Source organism: Podarcis bocagei, assembly GCF_964188305.1.
Source record: "Podarcis bocagei genome assembly, chromosome: W".
Lineage (NCBI taxonomy): Eukaryota > Metazoa > Chordata > Lepidosauria > Squamata > Lacertidae > Podarcis > Podarcis bocagei.
The window spans coordinates 50,852,513-50,877,592 of record NC_138131.1 but is presented as its reverse complement, the minus strand read 5'-3'; the positions used below and the strand labels follow the sequence as shown (position 1 = coordinate 50,877,592).

Below are 25,080 nucleotides of genomic sequence, written 5' to 3'. Positions count from 1 at the left end.
CAGGTTACTTGATTGGATTTTCTGGGGAGCCTGGCCATTCCTTTGTAATGCTAAAATACTTATTTCCTGGGCCAGGTCACAGGCTCACACCTTAGAATCATAGAATCATAGAATCATAGAATCATAGAGTTGGAAGAGACCACAAGGGCCATCGAGTCCAACCCCCTGCCAAGCAGGAAACACCATCAGAGCACTCCTGACATATGGTTGTCAAGCCTCTGCTTAAAGACCTCCAAAGTAGGAGACTCCACCACACTCCTTGGCAGCAAATTCCACTGTCGAACAGCTCTTACTGTCAGGAAGTTCTTCCGAATGTTTAGGTGGAATCTTCTTTCTTGTAGTTTGGATCCATTGCTCCGTGTCCGCTTCTCTGGAGCAGCAGAAAACAACCTTTCTCTCTCCTCTATATGACATCCTTTTCTATATTTGAACATGGCTATCATATAACCCCTTAACCTCCTCTTCTCCAAGCCCAAGACAGAACCCTGTGGCACCCCACTAGTCACTCTTCTTATTCAAACACAGATTAAAGGAAGAGACAATGGGGAGGCTTTTCCATTTTTAACCTTGCAGAGAAAGGATTTGGTCAGTTTAGGAATCAAAATGGTTCCTGTGCTGATCTATGTATGTGCAGTTATGAACATTACTATATATCTAAAACCATAAAATTCCTATCACACAGGTAAATTTACTCCCGAGTAAGCTTCCTTTAAAGGAAACTGCAAAGGGGGGGGGCATAGATTAGGCTTACTATTCCTCTGCAAGTTCAGGAAAAATTGTCACTTTTGTATTCCTTTTAAATCAAATCTATGGTTGTTTTAACTATGCTTTATAAGAGATCCTCTCCCTATCTTAGGAAAAATGTTCACTTCAGTCTTTAAAGATAATTTATCTAGGAACTTTCACTCTTTAGTCTAAGGAAGTAAACACTCACTCAAACTAGCTTCAAGATCTGCTAAAAGGGTTGGGTACTTTTATTTTCCTCTTCCATAGTACATGATAGGCGCATGGCTTGTGGTCTCTTCCCCAGTTGTGTCTGTGTACATAAGTATGTGTGTGTCTCTCTGGTAGTACAAATCTTGCTATGAACCCTGTATTTTAGGGTTGGACTAGATGACCCCAGGTCCCTTTCAACTTTCCCAATTTGTGGCTGATGAGTTGAAATCCAGCCCAGATTTGCTCTTTGTTTTTAAAGGTGAGAGGTGAATGTGTGTGTTTCTGGTAGTACAAATCTTGCTATGAACCCTGTATTTTAGGGTTGGACTAGATGACCCCAGGTCCCTTTCAACTTTCCCAATTTGTAACTGATGTGTTGAAATTCAGCCCAGATTTGCTCGTGATGTTTGAAGCAGAACTGGTGATATCAGGCATTTAAGTGATTAGTGTTTATCATTTTGTCTATTATTTACAAAAATCAGACTTAAAAGTCTACTCAAAGTTTAAGCACATAAAAATTCATATAGTTAAGTAGAATTAGCCTTGACCATGACTGAGAATGTTAAAAAAATAAAATAAAATAATCCTATGAATTCTAACTCTCTGGCCATTTTTACTCATAAATAAGAGAGCGGTTGATTGTTCCGCGAATGGCCAGAGGGATATTAGCCCTTTCCTGTACATAAAGGAAGCACTCCTTTGCTTGGGCTGAATGGTGAATACTTGAATTGCTGAGTTTCTCTTTTTTGTTTTAAAATCTAACCATATTTTTAAAATCTACTCCTTACCTTTCCCTTCCTTATTCTAATTGAGCCAAAAGATGCAACATTTTCAATGGTATAAAAGGTTTGCTGAGGCATGAACTCTGCACATGCACAGAGGCTAGATCAGCTTAAAAAAAAAAAAGAGAGAGAGAGAGAGAGAGAGAGAGAGATTGGAGGGGGGAGAGAGAAGGTTTGGAGAGCAGTGTGCTGCAGGGAGAAACCTTTCCAAATAGCCATTGAGGGAAATCACCCTTAATGTGTTTTGCTCCAGGGGCTACTTAATACAAAAGAGTTAAGTACTGGACATGTCAAATTCTTTTCACAGGTAATATCAAAGCACTCCCACTGTGAGTTCCTCTCTTGAGTAGATTTTATAACAGTGTGTGTGTGTGTGTGTGTGTGTGTATGCCTATGCATTTTAGGAACAGCATTTCCTGACAGACCTCTCACATGAAATAATTTTCCCTTTCAACAGAGTGTCCTTTCTTTTCTCCCACAGCACAAATGATAATGAGGGGATGCAAACAGTGATTTAAATACTCTATAAAAAGTAATTGCATTTGTTTTTCTTTTTGTCTTTCTTCCCTTAAAGCCAAACAGCAACTTTCTTTCTGTTCTGTGAAACAAGTCTGAATCCCTGCTGTATTAGTAACTTCCATCTCTTTGTGCCTTTGACACTTTAAGTTACAAATAATCTGTTTTCATTTATTTAATCAGTTTCTCCATGATGTCTATGAAGTTAATCGAAGCACAACCAAACATTGTTTGAGCATTTCTTACTAATTCTGTCATTTTGGCTAGTGCAAGGTACCTGCACAACTTTAAATTGCCATTCATTTTTATTGGTATTAACTCATTTCCCAATATTCCGCTATTAACATTACAGCTGATGTCACATCAAGAAACACTTTTATTTTCATTTGTGATGTTAGAATGCCAAAACAGATTACTTCAGGTTACTTCAGGTTGCTTATTAATTGTGTGTCTTAGCATTTATTTATTTTTGGTTCCTCATAGGTCATTTGTGTGTGTGTGTTTTACTTTGGGGACATGTTCATCACATGTTGAAAGTCAGTTTCATGAAGTCCTTTTATTGGATAGCACATGGTGAATTTTAAGTTTTCCCCATTGTTTTCCCTTTTTCCCCCAGTCCAGTAGTAATCTGTGTGGTTTTGATAATATCTTTGTACTATTTAATAATAGTTATTTTCTGAATCTGATGTCTTTGTGTCAAGTCCATTTTCATCTAACTGGTAATCTAATTTTTTGCTTTCTTTTTATTTTTTAACCTTTGTATTTTTTACAGTTCTCTTTCTATACATGTGGAGTAATTTTTATTTTATAATATGAAAAGAACAACAACAACAAAAATTAAGTGAAGGAAAGCAAACAAACTTAGCAGATAATAACAGTAATTATGTGGAAATGTGATAATAATATTGAAATAAATAAAATGCTTAATGTGCTAAGATTTTTATTTATCTGCAGCTTCCCACGGAAAACTCAAGGACATCCCTTTTGCCTTTTCCCCCTTCCTTGTCTAACTGTGTTTAAGTCTCCCCAAAACCCTGCCCCCTTACAGGATATCACTTCTACAGATGTGCAATGATGAAAAGCAGCAACAACCCCTCAACTCACAAGACCTGCAACACCAGAGTTTTCAAAGTGCCCACAGTTATCTCTTTCAAAGGCTATAGACTGAGGGGGGAGTGGGGCTGACAAAGGGGGGAGGGGTTGAACTGACAAAGGGGGGAGGAGTTGAATTGCAAGGACATTTTTTCACTTGAACCTCAAGCCTCTGCTCCAGGATTCAAAAGATACATACGTAAAAGATCACAATTGTGTCAAGATATGCAACAGATATTGAATTATTTTGTTTTGTATTATGTCTTATTATGTAAGAATGTTGAAATGTGTCTGACAGTGTAATTTCCACAAAGGGGGGAATATTGTGTGTAACTGTTTTTATGTTTAATGTCTTATTGCTTACACACCAATGGAGAATTCTCATGCATTTTATACTTTCTAATAGCTCACACTATTGTGTAGTCCAATGTTTAGATATCCACAATTCGTTGTCCCACCTGGCACTATGCCAACCTTCCCTACCCATTTTAAAAAATGTGCTAAACCAAGGAGAAGCTTCTAAGAAACATGAGGGTGGATATGCTTTGGTTTAGCAGGAATGATTTCTTATAGACTTAAATTGACTTATTTGGACAACTGCCCTTGTTAAGAATGGTTTTCTTTAACAGATTGGTTTGAAGAGTTGAGAACCATGGGGCAAGATAAATTCAAATTGGACTCAGTTTGAATTGGGCAAGTGTATCCAGGCTGCAATTAGCTTTTGGTCCTTTAAGTGCAAGTGAGCAACTTCCCATTGTGCGAGTGCGAGACCACAGCCTATAATAAAATCCCATAGCTAAAGGCCAAGGCGAAGACCTCTCCCTCACGAGATGCCCAAAACCTGTGCCAGCTATGGTGAATGCCAGGCGACATGGTTAAATGAAAGCCCTGAGGGGATTCAACAGAAGGGATGTGTTGCTGTAGCACTATGTCAGTGTGAGACCACAGAAGAGCTACCTTGACACCTGAGAACACAAAAATGGCGGGGGGGGGGGAAGCAAACTGCACTTTTCAGTCATTAGTGGACCTTACCTTCCTGCTAGGTGTAAAGCATAGAACACTATTGAGTAAATGGTCTCTCCCAAGGTGTTAAAATGCCACAAGTAATTTAGTAGCAAAACGCAACATGTGTTATTTTTATGATATATTTATACAAACACATCCATTTACAACATCCGATGTTATTATTTGTGGGGCAAAAATTTTTAAGAAAAATTCTAGCCCCAAAGGGGGGAATATTGTGATAGGAATTTTATGGTTTTAGATATATAGTTCTTCTGTTTCAGTAGCTGTCAAATTTTTCCCTAACACCTTAGTTTTTTGTTTGTTCAACTTGAAACCCGCCACCCGACCAAATTTCTGTATCAGTTCCAGAACTCTTTTTGTACTAGATTCTGGCTCCTGTAATGTTAAAACCAAGTCATCTGCAAATGCTTTCAGTTTATATTGTTTCACTCCGACCCGTATTCCTTGTACCTGCCGATCCTTCCTTATCATGTTCAGCAAAACCTCCAGGACTGAGATAAACAATAAAGGGGACAGGGGGCACCCCTGACGTGTACCTTTTTCAATCTGAAGCTCTTCTGTCACCACATTGTTCACTATTGTTCACTAGATAGAGTTTTGCATGACTTTCTATGGGAAAGTGCACCTTGGTTTTGGAACACATTCAGTTTGAGAACCAAGGTACCACTGTATAATTAACTGGGGGGGGGGGAGAGAACATTTGTGTAAAAACCAGAAGCCTTTCTAATAGGTTTAACGGGTGAAGAAATACCAAGAGACCTAAAAAGACAGTGTATTCTATTTATGCCAGAATGTTCTTAGCCCGGATGTGGAAGGAAGAGAAGGTCCCAACAAAAGAAGAGTGGATTATCAAAATGACTGTGAAGATCAGACATCAAGATGATAGGAAATTTAAGCAAAGAAAAAAGTTAAAAGGACAAAATGGGGAAAATAATGAAGATGAAATGTGAAAAAGCATGGTGCAAAAACCTTAAGGATATAACCATCGTTAGTTCAAAGATGGCAAAATTAAGGGAGAATGAGATAGGCAGGAGAAGTAAATATTTAAAAAACCAGAAGAGGGAAGCTGGGGGAGATTGGGATTCATCTATGCTGTCTGCAAGAATGATGTTTGTGTTGAATATAAAATGCTAAAACTTAATAAAAACTATTTATATATATAAAAAAATTAAACAAGAATGGGAAAAATTTATTGAATACCTTAAAGATACATATTTAGAAATAATAATAATAATAATAATAATAATAATAATAATAATAATAATAATGGGCCTATGAACTGCCTTTTTCGTACGCATAGGAAATACTGTTAGAAAATAAGACTGTCAGGGGATCAAGCTCAGCCGACACAGAGAACAGCATGTGCCCAGCTTTTATTTCAATTTCTGTACCGTTCCTTAACACCTTGCATTGTTCTTCTGATGAAAAAGCAGATTTTTGGTCATTCCAGGAGGCCTAGGAATATAAAAAGGGGGACAGACCCTCTTCCTTCCAAAAGGGACTTATCGGACCATGCTTTGTCGAGCCTCAAAATGCTACTTCACTTTCACTTCTTCACCATTATTTCCGTTATTGATCAAGAAAAATTTGATCGGCGATTTTTAAAAAGACCCAGACTAGGAGTCCAGGGTACGCATGCCTAACCCTTATATCTCAATTTAATTGTTGTAATTCTCCACGCACGTACCTCAAGAGCTTTCCGGTAGAGGCGGACAGCCTCCTCGATATTCCCTTGTTCTCGCTTGATGTTCGCCAGGTTATTAAGAGAATCCGCGTGAGTCGGACATAAACGGAGAGCTGTATTGTAGCATTCCTCGGCTTCGGCAACCTTCGAAACACAAAACAGAGTTTTTACACGAATATTAGTATGTCTTTCACAGGAGCCCAAAAGGCTGCTCTGTGATGTGATGGCTGGATTGAGGTTTGATACGGCCCCTCAGCTCCTGACGGTAACTTGGTATTAGAGCGGTTCATAAAAAACTCTTTTTTTGAAAATGCCTGCTCCAAAGTTCTTCTCTTACCAACAGTAGAGATTATATAGCTATATCTGGAATGGCATGCATATCAGTTAATATCTTTTATATATATATGCCAGCTGTCCTTTGTCAACAACCAATTGTTGCTGTTTTTTATATTGAATATATGCTATATGGTAACTGTTGCACCTCATAGGTAACTCAAGCCTTCTGCACGTCACAAAAGATGTATTTTATCAAAGTCATTGTTGAACTGAAATACAATTAAGAAGTATATTAATAGTGAAATGCAATTAAGAAGAAGCATATTAACAGTAAAACCCCACAATTGTTGAGCCTTTTTTAAGGATTTGACCCCAGAGGTGCTGACCTTTTTTTAGGATTAAAGTTCTTGAGCTTTTTGGGGGGAAGTTTTGCCCTAGTAAATAAACCGCCACGAGGGCCGGATTAAATCGACCAGAGGGCCAGATTAGGCCCCTGAACTGGACTTTGGACATGCCTGGTCTAAAAGAACATTGGGAAAATTTAAATTCTTTGGCAGGATAGCAGGAAATATGACAAAACCAATGCATTTTGAGATCTAGGAGAGATGGGTGGAAGGCCCCCAAAGTGGACTTTGGACATGCTTGGTTTAGGGGAACATAAATACAAGAGCAGACTAATCCGATTCAAACTCTCTTTCCCGCACACTTACCGTCTTTTGCAAGATGTATTTAAGGAAGACAGTAAGGGAAATGGTTTTGGTCATACTAAATCAAAATTAAGAGACAGAGTTGCTAGATAGTAAAAGAAAATCATTGCCAAAAACGTATAAGAATGGCATACAAAGGATGAAGAAGTTAAGTCGGTTATGATTAAATGGGCTCAAGATTTTGGTCATAACATTGAATTAGATAAGTGGGAAAGATTATGGGCAAAAACAATTTATTGAATGTACAGCACTAATTAAAAATTTAATGAAGGTGACGTATAGGTGGTATTTGACGCCGACTAAACTTGCTAAAATATATATAACTCAAGATAAGGCACGCTAGAAATGCAAGGAGAAGGAAGGGAATTTCGTCCATAGGTGGTGGATGTGCACTAAAGTCAAAGTCTACTGGGATATGATTTACAAAGAATTGAAAAAGATCTTTAAATATACTGTTATTAAAAAAACCAGAGGCTAATTTTTGAAAGTGATTTACAAATGCTAAAGTAAATTGTTTTAAGTAGAGTAAGAAGGTAAATAGGGCGATATATGTTCAGGTAGGCAGCTGTGGTGGTCTAACGCAGTTGAAATATATAAAAAATATATAAATTGTCCAGTAGCACATTGCAGACCAACTCAGTTTGGTCTTGGTAGAAGCTTTTGTATCTGAAGAAGTGGACCTGCATACAAAAAATTATACCAAGAAGAAGCCAAGTTTAGCAAGCCCTGTTTAGGGAAGCTTTTAATGTTTGACGGACTATTGTATTTTAATATTTTGTCGCCAAGAGTGGCTGGGGAAACCCAGCCAGATAGGCGGGGTATAAATTTTATTATTATTATTATTATTATTATTATTATTATTATTATTATTATTATTATTATTATTATTATTATCATCATCATCATCAGGTGCTACTGGACAATTTTTAAAGGGTGATATAGAAATGCTAAGAGGATCGTGACTGCTTAAGAAAGCCAGGGAGTGGGAGCGGGGGAAGGGGGAGGGGAGTCGACGCTTGGTATGAGCAAAGTTGTATGTGACGATATGACAAAGGAAAAAATAAAAGAGGACTTCTTCTAGGTTCTGTACCCCAAATCCCCCCCCCAAAGAGCCCAATTTCGAGGTCACCATCATCCGGAAGGCTTTTTTCAGCAAACCCTCTGACATACAGAAAGCAAAAGGGACCGGTTTCATTTTCTTTTTTTAATTTTTATTTTATTTATAACATAGTCCACAACAACTCATACATACAAACAGACCCACCACCATTGACTAATTATCAAAATTAAACTCCTATCCCCTTACACAAAGAAAACATAACATAAAAATAAAAGACTTTATTCTGTTAAATGGCCGCCTTATTTACCTCTTGTATACTATTTCTTTTGTATGGGATTATTACAATTTTTCCTAATTATGACTTAAACCACAAAGTCTCCTGTAGAAATTAATTGAAACAAGTCCAAGTGTATATTTTGGGGCACTGTTTGGTAAAGTATTCTCTGCATTTTCCCCATTCCTTTTGGAATTCTTGTCTGGGTTGTGCCCTAATTGTCTCTGTTAATCTGGCCAATTCAGCATGGGGTAAAAGCCTAAGAAAAAGCTAAACAACTTCAATCCTAAAAAAAGTTCAACAATTTAAACCCTAAGAAAAGAGCTCAACAACTTCAATCCTTAAAAAAAGTAAACAACTTTGGTCGGCCCTTATGGCCCTTCACTTCATCAAATCTGGCCCTCTTTGAAAAAAGTTTGGACACCACTGCCTAATAGGAAAGTTTCTGTATTTTTTTTTCACAGGCCCACCAGAAATGTATAAGTGTCCCTTCTTCTTTACTGCACCTCCAGCACAGTTTTTTTGTTTTATACATTTTAGCTATTTTGGCAGGTGTTAAGTACCATCTATAAAACATCTTTTATATAGATGTTCCCCCCACCCCAAGGCAAAAGGGACCAGTTTCTTACGCTGCCTTTCTCTTTCAGCGCGTTGGCCAGGTTGCAGTAGGCGTCAGGGAAGTGGGGCTGGAGCTCAATGGCCCTCTTGTAGGTATCGATTGCCAGATCGATCAGCCCCTGTTCGTAATACACACATGCCAGGTTGCCGTGGACAACAGCGTGGTTGGGACTCAGGCTCAGGGCCCGTAGGTAGGCTGCAACGGCTCTGAAATGAGATCAAGGACTGGTTCAGTTTCATTGTCACCAGGGTGGATAAAAATCTGTTTTTTAAAAAATAAAATGCTTTGGGAGGACGATTAAGAGGATCGAGGCGGGCCGGGACTGCGGATTCTTTTAGATTTGTTAGCGGCCTTCGACATGGTCGATCACAAACTTTTGGACCACCGCCTTGCCAACGTGGGGATTCAGGGCACAGTCAGACAATGGCTGTGCTCCTTTATCTCAGGTCGGGGACAGAGGGTGGCGCTAGGGAGGGAGTTGTCGCTGCGGCACTCCTTGTTGTGTGGAGTGCCGCAGGGCACAATCCTTTCCCAGATGCTTTTCAATATCTTTATGCGCCCCCTTGCCCAGATTGTCCGGAGTTTAGGGCTGAGTTGTCGTCAATATGCTGATGACACCCAACTTTATCTGTCAATGGACTCGGCCCCAGACACACTGACCAGATGCTTGGAAGCCGTGGCTGGGTGGCTGCGTGGGAGCCAGTTGAAGTTAAATCCTTCGAAGACAGAGGTCCTCTGGCTGGGTCAGGACAACATGGGGTTGGGGGGCCAACTCCCATCTCTTGTGGGGGCGCAATTAGTGCCAGAGCCTTCTGTCAAGAGCTTGGGTGTAACCTTCGATGCCTCTCTTTCCATGGAGGCACAGGTTGCAGCCACAGCAAAGGTGGCATTTTTCCACCTCCGCCGTATTAAGGAATTGGTTCCTTACCTTTCTCGCCCTGATCTGGCCAGTGATCCATGCGATGGTCACCTCCAGGCTTGATTATTTTAACTCGCTCTATGCTTAGACTCACTCTGACACCCTATATGGGATTTGGTATATAAATTTTCCCGTGGCTTTTTTTGCTGGCCCATGTAGCACCAGCATGGATAGCTGGCTTGGGTGAATAGCTGATGTTTCCTCCCTTTGTAGTCTTGATGAGGCTGCATTTTAAGCTGTATTTTAATTAACTGGGTTTTTTTTCTATTCTATTTTATTGTAATTTATATTTGGTGTTAGCCGCCCTGAGCCCAGCCCTGGCCAGTGAGAGCGGGGTAGAAATAAATAAATAAATAAATAATTCGGGGAAGAATTATTTGTTTTAAGTTTTTCATGTGTGCGAAAACTCAGTCCAAGTTTTTCTTGGGGGAAAAATGTTTCAGCACATCAGTTAAGCAACATGGATACATATGCTACCATGTTACTGTTTTAGTGAAATAAATTGCTTAAATTGTTATGAAGGAAATGTTTCTTTTCTCCTTCCAATCAAGTACAGCAGAAAAGTTGTTCAAATAAAAAGTGTTCACTTATTAAAACTCACCATCATTTCGTCACAATCGGGCTGTATATAGCAGAACCAAATCATTTTGATATAACTGTAGAAAAGACTCTGAAGTTAGGATTCCAAAAAGGAAACCTGCCTCCGTTTGTCAATATTAAGAGGATGCCAGCAAGGCTGAACCTTCCGGTAAAAGGGGGATTTAAATCAAGTCTTATGGATTTGGGATTTAAATCAGTTTGCTTTAAATAAAATCAACCCTCTAGGCAACAATGGGAGTTAGTTTGGGTATGGGTGCAACCACTAAACTGAGAATATAAGACGTAATGTGATTATACGCAAAACCAATAAAAAACATTTATATAAAAAAGAGAATATAAGCTCTATGCCTATTTGCTTACCTGTCAAATATACGCGCCTCCTTCAAGACGTTCCCCAGATTAATGTAAGCATCCAGGAAGTTGGGGTCCAGGGTCACCGCCTGAAAATATTTAAGATAATAGATTTTTGTTACTAATACAGTCATACCTCAGGTTGAAGTAGCTGCGGGTTAAGCATTTTCGGGTTGTGCTCCGTGGCGACCTAGAAGTAACAGAGCGCGTTACTTCCGGGTTCTGCAGCTTGCGCACGTGCAGACACTCAAAATGATGCCACACGCATCTACGGAAGCAGCAAATTGTGACCCGAGCATGTTCGCTTCAGGATGCGAACGGGGCCCCGGAACGGATCCCGTTCGCATCCAGAGGTACCACTGTATAACAGCATGGTTACTTTTAAATAAGTGGGTCAACTTTGACCTAGGCTGCCTCCTACCTACCTTCCTACCTTATCGATCTACCGACTTTATCTTATTATCTATCTACTTGCCTACCTATCTTATCTATCTATCTATCTATCTATCTATCTATCTACCTACGCTATCTATCAAATCTATCTACCTACCTACCATCTAATCCAGGTGTGGCCCAACTTGGCCCTCCAACCCCCATCATCCCTACCTAACAGGACCAGTGGTCAGGGACAATGTGAGTTGTAGTCCCAAAACAGCTGGAGGGCCAGGTTTGGCCATGCCTGAATCTATCTACCTACTCAATCAATCAATCTAACTAATCTATCTATCCATCTACCAACCTTTCTTATATATGTATCTATCTAATCTACCTACCTAATCTATCTAATCTAATCTAATCTAATCTAATCTAATCTAATCTAATCTAACTATCTATCATCTATCTAATCTATCTATGCAAGGAATATCAACTGTACGAGAAATGGTACCAACTAATGTACTAACAGGACACCGGAGGCCCATTGCAGCTGAAAAAATGCCTCCAGTTTTAATATAAAAAAGAATGGGAAACGTTTATTGCATATTGACAAAAGCAGTGCACACAGGTTAATACATTAGCAGGATTAATTTTTTTTAAAAAAACCCACCTGTAATGGTTAAATTTAAAGTAGAATCATAGAATCATACAGCTGGAATAGACCACAAGGGCCATCGAGTCCAACCCCCTGCCAAGCAGGAAACACCATCAGAGCACTCCTGACATATGGTTGTCAAGCCTCTGCTTAAAGACCTCCAAAGTAGGAGACTCCACCACACTCCTTGGCAGCAAATTCCACTGTCAAACAGCTCTTACTGTCAGGAAGTTCTTCCTAATGTTTAGGTGGAATCTTCTTTCTTGTAGTTTGGATCCATTGCTCCGTGTCCGCTTCTCTGGAGCAGCAGAAAACAACCTTTCTCCCTCCTCTATGTGACATACTTTTCTATATTTGAACATGGCTATCATATCACCCCTTAACCTCCTCTTCTCCAGGCTAAACATGCCCAGCTCCCTTAGCCGTTCCTCATAAGGCATCATTTCCAGGCCTTTGACCATTTTGGTTGCCCTCCTCTGGAGTAAGGACAGTCCCCGGATTTACAAATCAGTCCCCATACAAAATCCATTTAAGTTGAAAAGTATCCCCGGACTCATTGAAAAAAAATCTGATAACCTTAAATTAGTGATGATGATTTTATTGAAGAAGAAGAAGAGTTTGGATTTGATATCCCGCCTTTCACTCCCTTTAAGGAATCTCAAAGCGGCTAACATTCTCCTTTCCCTTCCTTCCCCACAACAAACACTCTGTGAGGTGAGTGGGGCTGAGAGACGTCAGAGAAGTGTGACTGGCCCAAGGTCACCCAGCAGCTGCATGTGGAGGAGTGGAGACGCGAACCCGGTTCCCCAGATTATGAGTCTACCGCTCTTAACCACTACACCACACTGGCTCTCCAGTGATGATAATGAATGATGATAATACAAAGGAACCAGGGGAGGCAAGTCAAATAATCCCATAATGTGGGATTAACATTGATTGTGTATACAGTTGTTTTTTAAAAAAATATTATTTAATTTAATGATTTGGTTTTTTGTGAAAACTAAAAAAATATTATACAGTGGTAGCTTGGGTTAAGTACTTAATTCGTTCCGGAGGTCTGTTCTTAACCTGAAATTGTTCTTTTTTTAAATAATAATAATAATTTTTATTAAATTTTCCTATTTACAAATTCGCCATCCCAAACAGTATTCACAAATTTCAACTTTTTGGACTTCCACAAGCTTTTCCACCAATCCATATTTTCTATTTTTATGCATTCTCTAAATTTATATTGCCATTTAATATTATCCTTTCAGTTCTATTTCTTTTTTACAATACATCTTTAACTTTCACAAAGCCTCTTTAAATCCCACTAGCGTTGTCTGTTCGTCACATATGCTTTTCCGATAATCTGTAAACTTTCCCGAGTCCTCGATGAACTTGTGATCCCATTGATATCTAATCTTCCCAGTCAGTTTATCCAGTTCTGCATAGTCCATAAGTTTCATTCTCCACTCTTCAAGGGTCGGTAGCTCCTCTTGTTTCCATTTTTGGGCCATTAATATTCTTGCCGCTGTTACTGCGTATTGGAAAAGTTTGTAATCCTTCCTATTTATCTCTCTTCCAGTTATTCCTAACAAAAAGGCTTCTGGTTTCCTTACAAATGTGTATTTAAGCATCTTCTTCAACTCATTATATATCATTTCCCAGAAACCCTTTACCTTCTTACATTCCCACCACATATGGAAAAAAGATCCTTCTTTTTCTTTACATTTCCAACACTTATTACATGTTTTGAACATTTTTGCTAACTTAACCGGTGTTATGTACCATCTATATACCATTTTCATAATATTTTCCTTTTTCCATTTTCATAATATTTTTCCCAGTCAGCCAATTGTATATTATAACCAAAGTCTCTGGCCCAATGTATCATAACCGACTTTACCTCCTCGTCCATCGTTTGCCAATCCAACAACATTTTATACATTTTTGACAATATCTTATAATCATTGTTTATCATCTCTATTTGAAATTTCGATTCTTTTTCCGTATATCCACTCTTTTAAATCCTTTTTAAACATTTCATTTACCTGAAAATAATGCAACCAATCAAACACATGTTCTTTTACTTGTTCATATGGCTTCATTTTCCATTTCCCCCCTTCTTTAATTATTAGCTCTCCGTAAGTGATCCAATTCCCTCTCATATTGATTTTCTTTACACTCATAACCTCTAATGGAGACAACCAGTGTGGAACTTTGGGTTCTAATATATTTTTACACCTATCCCATATTTCTATTATGGAGCTCCTGAAAATGTGATTCTCAAAACCCTTGTGACTTTTCTTCTTCTCCAACCACAAATACACGTGCCACCCAAATCTATTATCAAATCCTTCTAACTCTAACAGTTTATTGTTTTTTAATTTTATCCATTCCCTTAACCAGCAGAGACAAGACGCTTCATAATATAATTTCAAATCTGGCAGCGCAAAGCCTCCTCTTTCCTTTGCATCTGTCAATAACTTACATTGTATTCTTGGCTTTTTGCCCTGCCAGATATATCTTGAATTTGCCACTCTTTGAAAGTCGTTGTCCCCCTAATTATAGGAATCATTTGGAACAAAAATAACATCTTTGGAAGCACACTCATTTTGATCGTTGAGATTCTACCCCAAAAAGAAAGTTTCATCCTTCCCCAAACTTACAAAACTTTTTTGATTCTGTTCCACACCGGTATATAGTTGTTTTGAAATAAATCAATATTTCTTGGAGTTAACCATATTCCCAGATATTTTACCTTCTTCGCCACTTCAATCCCTGATTCTCGTTGCATTACTTCTATTGCACTTTGGTCCATATTCTTAATCATTACTTTGGTTTTTTTCTTATTTAATTGTGGGAGCCAGGAAGTCATGGAAAAGGCTTGTAGTGCCACCTGGTGCCTTGCTGACCTCGGTGACCAGCACTCTGAGCTTACAATGTATTAGAATGTATTGACCCTATAAGGAGTTAGGTTCCCCCCTCTGGGCACTGTAACCCTATATGGTTTGTGGGTGGGTTAAAGCTTGACCGGATGAGGTAACGTGAGACATTGGAATGCAGCCATGCGGCTGGAGAGAACAAAGGATAATAAAATCGGAGGAGAGAGAGGAAGGAGCTTTTTTGCCCTCCGTCCATGGAGACATTTGCCTTTGTGTGTGTTTTTTCTTTGCCTTGCACCCCAAAATGACGGCTGGTTTCCGTCAACTGGTTCCCACAAGTGGTGCCCTCTCTGAGGCAGAATAAAAGGATACGGCTGAGGTTTTTAAAAGGGAAAAAAGAAGCAACTGGAAGCAAACAGTCTGAGGCAGACTAAGAGGATTTTAAAAGAAACTGAGAGGATTTTTGATCCAAGCAGTGGTTATCATCGACTCACTACGTCCGGCAAGGATTGCAAAGCGCTCTACATCTTTAAAAAAGATCCCGGTGAGTTCGATCCCTTCTATTATATTGATTTTTGAAAAATGGGCAGCTCTTTGACTACTCCCCAACAGAAATTTTTAAAAGACTTAAAATTTCTCCTCTCCTCCAACAAACTGGAAGTTCCCGAGGGTGATTTGATACAGCTCATTCTGGCCATTGATGAACATTCTCCCTGGGACTTGGGTGTAATTGCAAATGGGACTTGGGAACTGAAACTTTGGGACAAGATTGGTGAACATTTTCATGAGCTCCCCAGCATCAGTACTCGGATTTTAAATGCATGGTGCAAGGTTCATTACGCTATGGGCTCTTTATCACCAAAAAATATCTCCCTGGCTGCATTGCCATCACAACCTCCAGCTTCTTTAATCCAGTCTGCTGTGTTAGAGTTTGTTCCAATCCTTGCCCTGCCAGCAGCTCCAGAACCCAAGCCTCCAGATTATAGTTCCTCACTAGAGGACCCAATCCTGCAAAAATATCGTGGTCTGGCTGGAAATGACCCTGCTCTTTCAGCAGCAGAACCAGCTACCCCCTTTCAACGTGCAGCCCTTGCCTGTTCCTTATCTCAGGATACCATGGCATTCCCTGTTATTGTGCCTCCTGCTGGTGCTCCAGCAGGAACTCAAGCCCAGCACCAACCTTTTGACTTTAAAATCTTGAAAGAGCTCCAATTGTCAGTCAGGACAAATGGACTGCAAGCACCATTCACACAGGCTCTTTTGGAAGCCACATTAGCCCAGCTGTTGGTTCCAGATGACATCAAGCTTTTGGCACGTACAGTTTTACCTCCATCAGCTGGTGTATTATTTGCTCATGAATGGGAAATCGCCTGTCATGGTTATGCTCCTGCCTTACTGCAACAAGCAAGAGGGAATAATCCTAATATTACCCTCGCAGATGTGATGGATGCTATGATGGGCCGTGGGCCCTTTGCTCAGGCTTCAGTACAAGCCACACTGCTGCAGATTTTATTGAGGGATACTGCTCTTGCTGCTCAACAAGCAATGAGAAAAATCCCAGAACCCACCAGTATTCAATCAAGGTGGGGTTCAATCAGGCAAGAGGCAAGAGAATCATATTCTTCCTTTATGGACAGGCTGATTACAGCAGTGAGTAGACAAATTGAAAATCCTGAAGCCAAACAAATAATTATCAAACAATTGGCCTTTGAATATGCCAAAGAGGATTGTAAGGTTGCGTTAAGACCGATAATACACAATCCTGCCACAGACACAGCAGCCATGCTTCGCATTTGTCAGTCTGGTGATACAGCCACCCACAAGATTCATCTGCTAGCAGCAGCGCTCAATGAAAACCAGCCTGTAGCCACCGATACAACGTTTCCAGCGTGGCGAACCAGGATCACCGATACCTCAGTGTGGGTAGAACGGTGGCCTCCACCAAAAGAAAAATCCGCAGCAATGGCACCATCCTGTTTCTGAACAGCTTATCTCTGAACAATTGACTTTCGGCCACATTGAACCATCTTCATCCCACTGGCTCCAGCAGACAAGGAACAGTTTGCTTTTACATTGCCAGTATATCACGATTCGCAACGTTATCAGTGGATTGTCCTCAAGGCATGCGGAACTCCCCTACACTTTGTCAACATTTTGTGGGTGAAGCATTGAAACCTTTCCACATGCGCCACCTAGAGGTGCTGCACACGAGCTGCACCTGGCCGTATTTGCTACATCGTTGCCAACAGGAATTTTATATGCTCAGGCGGAACAAGAAGAAGACTATCTGCATTATAGAATGGTTACATCTACCACATACCCCACCGAAGAACATTTATTCAGTAATTGAATCCACATCAGACATTGTTATCAAAGGACGTTCACGTGCAAATTGCTTTAGCTGATTTTATAGGTGTCATCATTTTTAACCCTCCAAAGGATGACCGTTTGACATTTCTGACACAGGTCACCTATGTTTGGCTACCCCCTTGTCTCTCACACCTCTCCCCTCTGCACTAACCCTCTTCATGGATAGAACAAGAAGTAGGGGGGTGGTGACATGGGAGGAGGGAGGAAAATGGAAATGTTTATATACCCCTCCACAGTCTTCTGCCCAGTGAGCTGAGCTAGCAGCTGTGATTCTTGCCTTTCAATCCTTTCCTACTCAACCTTTCAATCTTATTGTGGATACTCAGTATGTATATCGCCTTTTTGCTAGTTTACCAATATCTTATATAACTCCTTCCTTGGATTCTGACTTGTTTTCCTTGTTTCTTGGCCTGCAGGCCTTACTTCAGCACAGAGAATTATCTTATTATGTTGCACATCTTCGCTCCCACACATCACACCCAGGGTATTTAGCAGAGGGCAATGCAAGAGCAGATGTGGCTCTGAGGGACATTTCTACCTTTTCTCTCTTTTCTGACCCTATACTAGGTCATAACACCTTTCACCTTCCTGCGAAAGCATTGGCAAAGCATTTTTCTATTCCTTTGGCCCAAGCAAGGGATATAGTTTCCCAATGTGCTTCTTGTTCTAAATCTCAGCTGGCCATTCCTTTTGATGCTGTCAATCCTAGGGGCACGTCTGCATTGGCGTGTTGGCAGATGGATGTCACACACACACCTGTGTTGGCTCCACTCTCCAAGGTTCACCTCACGGTGGACACCCACTCTGGATTCATATGGGCTACGCCCATGAGGGGGGAAACAGCTCGGCATGTCATTCAGCACACTATCCGCTGTTTCTCAGTCATGGGTAAACCTGCGCGTATCAAAACTGATAATGGTCCAGCATATATTTCTAAAACATTTTCGGAATTTTGTATGTTGTGGAATGTGAAATTAACTCATGGCATACCCTTTAACTCCACAGGTCAAGCTATAGTGGAAAGAGCACACCTGACGTTCAAAACACTATTGCTTAAACAGCTTGGCGGCCGAAGCATACCAACGGCAGATATCCCTTCGGCTGTTCACCAAGTTCTTTTTGTACTTAACCATCTTTTATATCCACATAATAGGACCCATACTCCCGCGGAATTGCATTTTAGGAAGGAGGAGGCACTCCCCCGCCCCTTGGTGGTGTACCGACGCTTGCCTGATCCCGCGTGGCATGGACCTGTTCCGCTGATCACGTGGGGACGAGGGTACGCGGCAGTGGACGTCGAGGACAAGCCTTTGTGGGTTCCAGCTCGATGCGTGCGGCCATGGCGAGTCCCTTCAACTACAGAAGTGCCTTCCTAACCATTTGCCTTGCCATCTTTTGCTGCATCATTATACAAGGATGAGAAGCAGACGACACAATCCAGTTGCAGCCACCATATTTCACCTTATCGGCTGGCAAGCAGCTGTCGCCTGAATCCTACTCTGGCTGGCAGTATCCACGGCTCAGCCACTCTCGAACTATAAGAACAGCATTGTTGAATAAGACTTTTAGGGGAGAAAATTATCATAAGATATGGAGGAATAATATTTTTGTACAAGATATGATTAAGTTTACCAGTTTATTGCATGCTTCTAAATGTTGGTTATGTATGCACATGCCGCCCTTTGCCAGTCATTCAGGCATAATGCTTCATGGCGTGCCTGTCAATGGATCTTTTCAATTTACTGATATTATATCCCCTAAGCAAACTTTTTGGCCTCCAGTACAATTGACCCTCCATGAGCCTGCCCCCATTTGTTTTCAAATTAAAGAGGGGAAAGAATCATGGGGCATATATCCAAACTGTCAATATACATTGAAATTCATGTTTAATAGCTCTTGTTCTCTTACAGGAACATACAGTGACCAATCTCAGTGCTTTAGAAGCGATACCAGTGCATGGCTAAAAACTAGGAAAGAAACCTACCATGCAAATTGGAGTCTGAATTCTTCTATCCCTGGCTTAGCAAATGCCACAGATGAGCAATTTCATATCAGTTCCTTATTTACTGAAGCCTTTAATTGGTCCCAACAGAGTAGTAATATCAGCTATTTACTCCAAAGAGAGTTATGGTTGCTTTGTGGCGAAAAAGCATACAAAGCCATTCCTCGAAACCTCACAGGCACATGTACATTGGGTCTCGTGGTTCCGTTGTTGTATAAGGTTGATAAGTTACCATCTTCTCTTAGACTACGAAATCGTCGGGAGGTAAATTCACCCATAAATCAATATATCGGTACCCAGGTCTCTCGGGCCTTGCTGCCCTCGGTGGGTGCAGCAATGAACTATAGGGACCTCCATCGGCTAGCAAATTGGACTGAAGGATTATTCAATGATACCATAAAAGCTTTGAAGGAACTCAACCAGGAGGTGTCTGCAATGAGAGAAGTGGTTTTACAGAATCGTTATACTTTGAATGTGATTTTAGCTTCAAAAGGAGGAGTTTGTGCGCTTGTTCATTCTCACTGTTGCATGTTTATTCCTGATAATAATGTCAGCATATCTGCGACAATCGACCATATGGAAACCATGGTAGCCCACAATCCGTTTGCCCCCCCTCCTTCCGTTGATCCATGGGCATGGTTATATTCTTGGCTTCCGGATGGAAGTTGGCTTCGACATTTATTGATTTTAGTGATCATTATAGTAGTTATTTGCATTATTTTGTGTTGCTGTATACAATGTATTCCTTCTTTAATTTCTGTATGTACTGCATGGTTCTCCAGTCCGCGGCCCGCTTCCGGTCTCACAAGAGTCGCCTATCGCGCTCGATATAACCGTATTGGTACTGACATATATGACTCTGATTAAATAAATAAAGAAAGAGGGCATGTGGGAGCCAGGAAGTCATGGAAAAGGCTTGTAGTGCCACCTGGTGCCTTGCTGACCTCGGTGACCAGCACTCTGAGCTTACAATGTATTAGAATGTATTGACCCTATAAGGAGTTAGGTTCTCCCCTCTGGGCACTGTAACCCTATATGGTTTGTGGGTGGGTTAAAGCTTGACCGGATGAGGTAACGTGAGACATTGGAATGCTGCCATGCGGCTGGAGAGAACAAAGGATAATAAAATCGGAGGAGAGAGAGGAAGGAGCTTTTTTGCCCTCCGTCCATGGAGACATTTGCCTTTGTGTGTGTTTTTTCTTTGCCTTGCACCCCAAAATGACGGCTGGTTTCCGTCAACTGGTTCCCACATTTAATATAAACCCGGCCACCTTGCCAAATTCCATCTCCACATTTAAACTCTTTAAAGGATCTTCTATCGTTATTACCAGGTCATCAGCAAAGGCTTTAACTTTATATTCGTTTTGACCTACTGTCACCCCTTTTATTAATTCATTTCGTCTAATTGCACTCAAGAGGACTTCCAGAACCATTATGAATAACAGTGGCGAGAGAGGACAACCCTGTCTTATACCCTTCCATATCTTCACTTCTTCTGTTATTACATTATTCACAATCAATTTAGCTCTTTGCTCTGTATAAATCGCCCTTATTCCATTATAGAAATCGTTCCCCACTTCCATAAATTCTAAATTTTTTAACACAAATTCCCATGATATACAGTGGTGCCTCGCAAGACGAATGCCTCGCAAGACGGAAAACCCGCTAGACGAAAGGGTTTTCCGTTTTGGAGGCGCTTCGCAAAACGAATTTCCCTATGGGCTTCCTTCGCAAGACGAAAGCCCATAGGGAAATCTCCGGGACAGCGGGGAAGCGCAGCACGTCTTCCCCACTGTCCTCGGACCTCCTCCGAAGGCTGGCGGTGGTGTGGAGACCTCCTCCCGCCGCCAGCCTTTGGAAGGCTGCTCTGAAGCCTGGCGGTGGGGTGGAGAAACCTCCTCCCGCCGCCAGGCTTCGGAAGGATGCTCCGAAGCCTGGCGGCGGGAGGAGGTCTCTCTGCCCCACCGCCAGCCTTCAGAAGGCTGCTCCGAAGCCTGGCGGCGGGAGAAGGTCTCTCCGCCCCACCGCCAGCCTTCAGAAGGCTGCTCCGAAGCCTGGCGGTGGGGCGGAGAGACCTCCTCCCGCCGCCAGGCTTCGGAAGGCTCTCCGAAGGCTGGCGGTGGGGCGGAGAGACCTTCTCCCTGCGCCAGCCTTCGGGTGGCTGTCCTGAAGACTTGCGGTGGGAGGAGGGTTTTCCTTCCCACCGCCAACATTCAGAATGCTGTTCTGAATGTTGGCGGTGGGGAGGAAAAACCCTCCTCCCACCGCAAGCCCCGGTAACAGAGGAGAAGCGCTGCGCCCCTTCCCCTCTGTTCCCGTATCTGTCCTGAAGGCTTGCGGTGGGGAGAAAAGCCCTTCTCCGCACCGCCAGCCTTGAAAGCGGTTTCCATAGGAACGCATTAATTGATTTTCAATGCATTCCTATGGGAAACGGTGCTTCGCAAGACGAAAAACTCGCAAGAAGAAAAAACTTGCGGAATGAATTAATTTCGTCTTGCGAGGCACCACTGTATTATCAAATGCCTTCTCCGCATCTACAAACATTAGTATAGCTTGTTTCTCATTCCTAGCAGACAGATATTACAAAACATTTATTATATTTCTCACATTATGTTTCATCTGCCTGCCTGGAAGAAACCCTGCTTGATCATCGTGAATAAATTCTCTCAATACCTTTTTTAATCTTTTTGCTAATATTCCAGCAAAAATCTTATAGTCTGTGTTTAACAATGAGATCGTGTGTTAAATCAGAATCTTGCTTGGGAATAAGTATGATGAAGGCTTCTTTCCAAGTTTCCAGAATATCTTTTTCCTTCAAAATATTATTCATAACTTCTTTCAGTGGTACCGTCAGGGTGTGCCTCAATTCTTTGTAATAACTGGCTGTAAATCCATCTGGTCCTGGAGCCTTTCCTTTTTTCAATTCTTTTATGACCTCTATTATTTCCTCATTCTCAATTGGGGCATTCAGTCTGTCTTTCTTTTCTGTCGGGATCTTTTGCACCTTTTTTTCTTTTAAATATCTTTCTATTCTCTTCAAATTGTTCTTTTCTCTGTTGCTGTACAAATGATTATAAAAGTCCAAGAATCCTTTTCTAATGCCTTTCGGGTTCTCAATCTCTTCTCCATCCACAATAATTTTGTTGATTATGTTTTGTTCCTTTCTTTTCTTAATTTGCCACGCGAGCCATTTACCTGACTTATTGGCATTGTCCATAAAATATTCCATCAACTTCTTTTGCGCCTCTTGTATGATTTTTTGATCACCCAAGAGGTAATCGTTAATTCTCCATCTAAATGATCTTTCTTCATAACCTTTAATTTCCAATTTTATTGGACTGTGGTCTGAAATTACTCTTGGCTGAATTTCAATTTGCCGAATTCTTGGAGTTAGTTCATTCGAGACCCAAATTTGATCTATTCTTGACATTGACTGATTTGGTTCCGAATAAAATGTAAACTGTTTCTCCAGTGGATGTCTAAGTCTCCAAACATCAATTAGATTACAGTTTTTCGTCATTGAAAAGAAAGTCTTGGGTAGTTTTCCTTCTTTGCTAACCTGAAATTGTTCTTAACCTGAACTTTAGCTAATGGGGCCTCCTGCTACCATTGAGCCGCCAGAGCACGATTTCTGTTCTCATCCTGAAGCAAAGTTCTTAACCTGAAGCACGATTTCTGGGTTAGCGGAGTGTATAACCTGAAGTCTATGTAAAACGAGGTACCACTGTATATATTTAAAAATTGCATCCAATTTTGACAGTGTTATTACAAACCACTTCATTCAGCCCTGCAACATCTTGCGAAGCAGCGATATACTAATATGCATCTGTTATTATGTGACATTGGTCAAGGCTTTCTGGGAAATAATATATGATGAATTTAAAGAAAATGTTTGAAAATACATTTGTCAAAAAAGCCAGAAGCCTTCTCACTAGGTATAAGACTTCTTATGTCTGCAACGACGGCAGCAAGAATGCAACTAGCCCAATGGGGCTTAAATTGGATTGTTATGAATGAAAAAAATTAGTAAAAAAATATTTCAAAAGAGAATGCTACTTGCCCAATTAATGGGGCTTAGATCAGGTTATTCATGAAAGAAATGATAAAAAAATATTTAAAAGAAGAGAGAATGCTACTAGCCCAATTAATGTGGCTTATATTTGATTGTTATTAATAAAAAAATTAATAAAAAATAATTTAAAAAGAGAATGTCACTAGCCCAATTAATGGGGCTCATATGGGATTGTTATTAATGAAAAAATTAATGAAAAAATAATTTACAAAGAGAATGCCACTTGCCCAATTAATAGGGCTTAAATCAGATTGCTATGAATGAAAATAATAAATTCTTTAAAAGAAGAAGAGAGAACGCTACTAACCCAATTAATGGGGCTTCTAATGGATTGTGATTAATGAAAAATTAATAAAACATTATTTAACAGAAGAAGAGAGAACGCTACTAGCCCAATTAATGGGGCTTATATTGGATTGTTATCATTATCATTATTTTTCCAGGCCTTCCCATCTAGAGCCCAGAAACTCTGTAACAGTTACCTTCTCAAAGTGATGAATCGCCAGCCAGATTTCCCCTTGCGCATTGAACACACAGCCGAGGTTACTCCATGCCACAGCAAAGTTGGGTTGGGTCTCGATGGCTTTCAGGTAGCAGGCCTTGGGAGGGTCGAGAGGTAGGTAGGTACAGGGGGAAGGGGGTATTTGCACAAAAGAAAAGCAAGAGAAAAGTCCCAGTTAGCAGAGGCTTGACAACCATATGTCAGGAGTGCTCTGATGGTGTTTCCTGCTTGGCAGAGGGTTGGACTCGATGGCCCTTGTGGTCTATTCCAGCTGTATGATTCTATGATTCTACTTTAAATTTAACCATTACAGGTGGGGTTTTTTTAAAAAATTAATCCTGCTAATGTATTAACCTGTGTGCACTGCTTTTGTCAATATGCAATAAACGTTTCCCATTCTTTTTTATATTAAAACTGGAGGCATTTTTTCAGCTGCAATGGGCCTCCGGTGTCCTGTTAGTACCATTAGTTGGTACCATTTCTCGTACAGTTGATATTCCTTGCATAGATAGATTAGATCAGTGTTTCCCAACCGGTGTTCCGCGGCACACTAGTGTGCCGCGAGAGATTGCCTGGTGTGCCGTGGGAGGGAGGCGGGCGAGTCGGGCGGCGAGAGGCGGGGCGGCGGCGGCGAGGATCCGCGTCGAGCCGGGGGCGGCTCCGCGGTGGTGGTGCCGAGGTTTCTCTCTCCATTCTCCCCTCACACACACACATAGGAAATAACACAGGATCAGCTGACAGGACCCGGCCAATGGGGCGGCGGTGGGGCAGCGCGCGCAAAAGGGAGGAGCGCGAGACAGCGGACAAGGAGGTGGCCGGCATGTCCGGGCAGCAGCAGCAACAGCAGCAGCAACTCCCGGCGACTGCTCCTCAAGCCCCGGGCAACCCTACTCCCTCACCGGCCTCGGCCGCCCTCCTGCTCCACCGCCGCCGCCTCCCCCGCCGCCGCCGGCTACCTCGGCCCCGCCGCCGCTCCCTCCTCCGCCCGCTATCGCCGCCACCACCACAACAGCCGCCGCCGCCTCAGCTGGGCCCATGCCTGCCGGGAGCGGCGGCGGCAGCAGCAGCAGCAGCAGCAGCGCCCCGGCGCCCTTCCCTCACGGCGGCGACCCGGCCCTGCAGTGGCGTAGCGTGGGGGGTGCAGGGGGGGCCGGCCGCACTGGGCGCAACATCTGCGGGGGGCGCACTCGCAGCTCTCTGCCCCTCCCGAGGTACTATTTCTGGGTTAGCGGAGTCTGTAACCTGAAGCGTATGTAACCCGAGGTACCACTGTACTTCCAAGTCAGCGTGCAAGGGATTGCAGGACCGGCGGACTTGGCGGTGGGGGTGGTTGCTGGAGCCTTGTCTGTCCTTTCAGCCCCGCACCCACCGCAGACCCCTTCCTATGCCACTGGT

The 25,080-nt window shown here is 41.8% G+C and overlaps 1 long non-coding RNA gene and 1 pseudogene across 2 annotated transcripts in view; one reads left to right on the top strand and one right to left on the bottom strand.

The window, feature by feature from the left end:
- Nucleotides 1-25,080, top strand: part of LOC308578100 — a 65,383-nt pseudogene that overhangs the window by 22,245 nt on the left and 18,058 nt on the right. The window lies entirely within an intron of this gene.
- LOC308578019 lies at nt 6,046-23,858 on the bottom strand. The gene is made up of 4 exons (XR_014003812.1): nt 23,666-23,858; nt 10,852-10,931; nt 8,983-9,178; nt 6,046-6,180 (listed from the first exon to the last, which is right to left on the bottom strand). It is a non-coding gene; the product is annotated as an uncharacterized lncRNA (long non-coding RNA).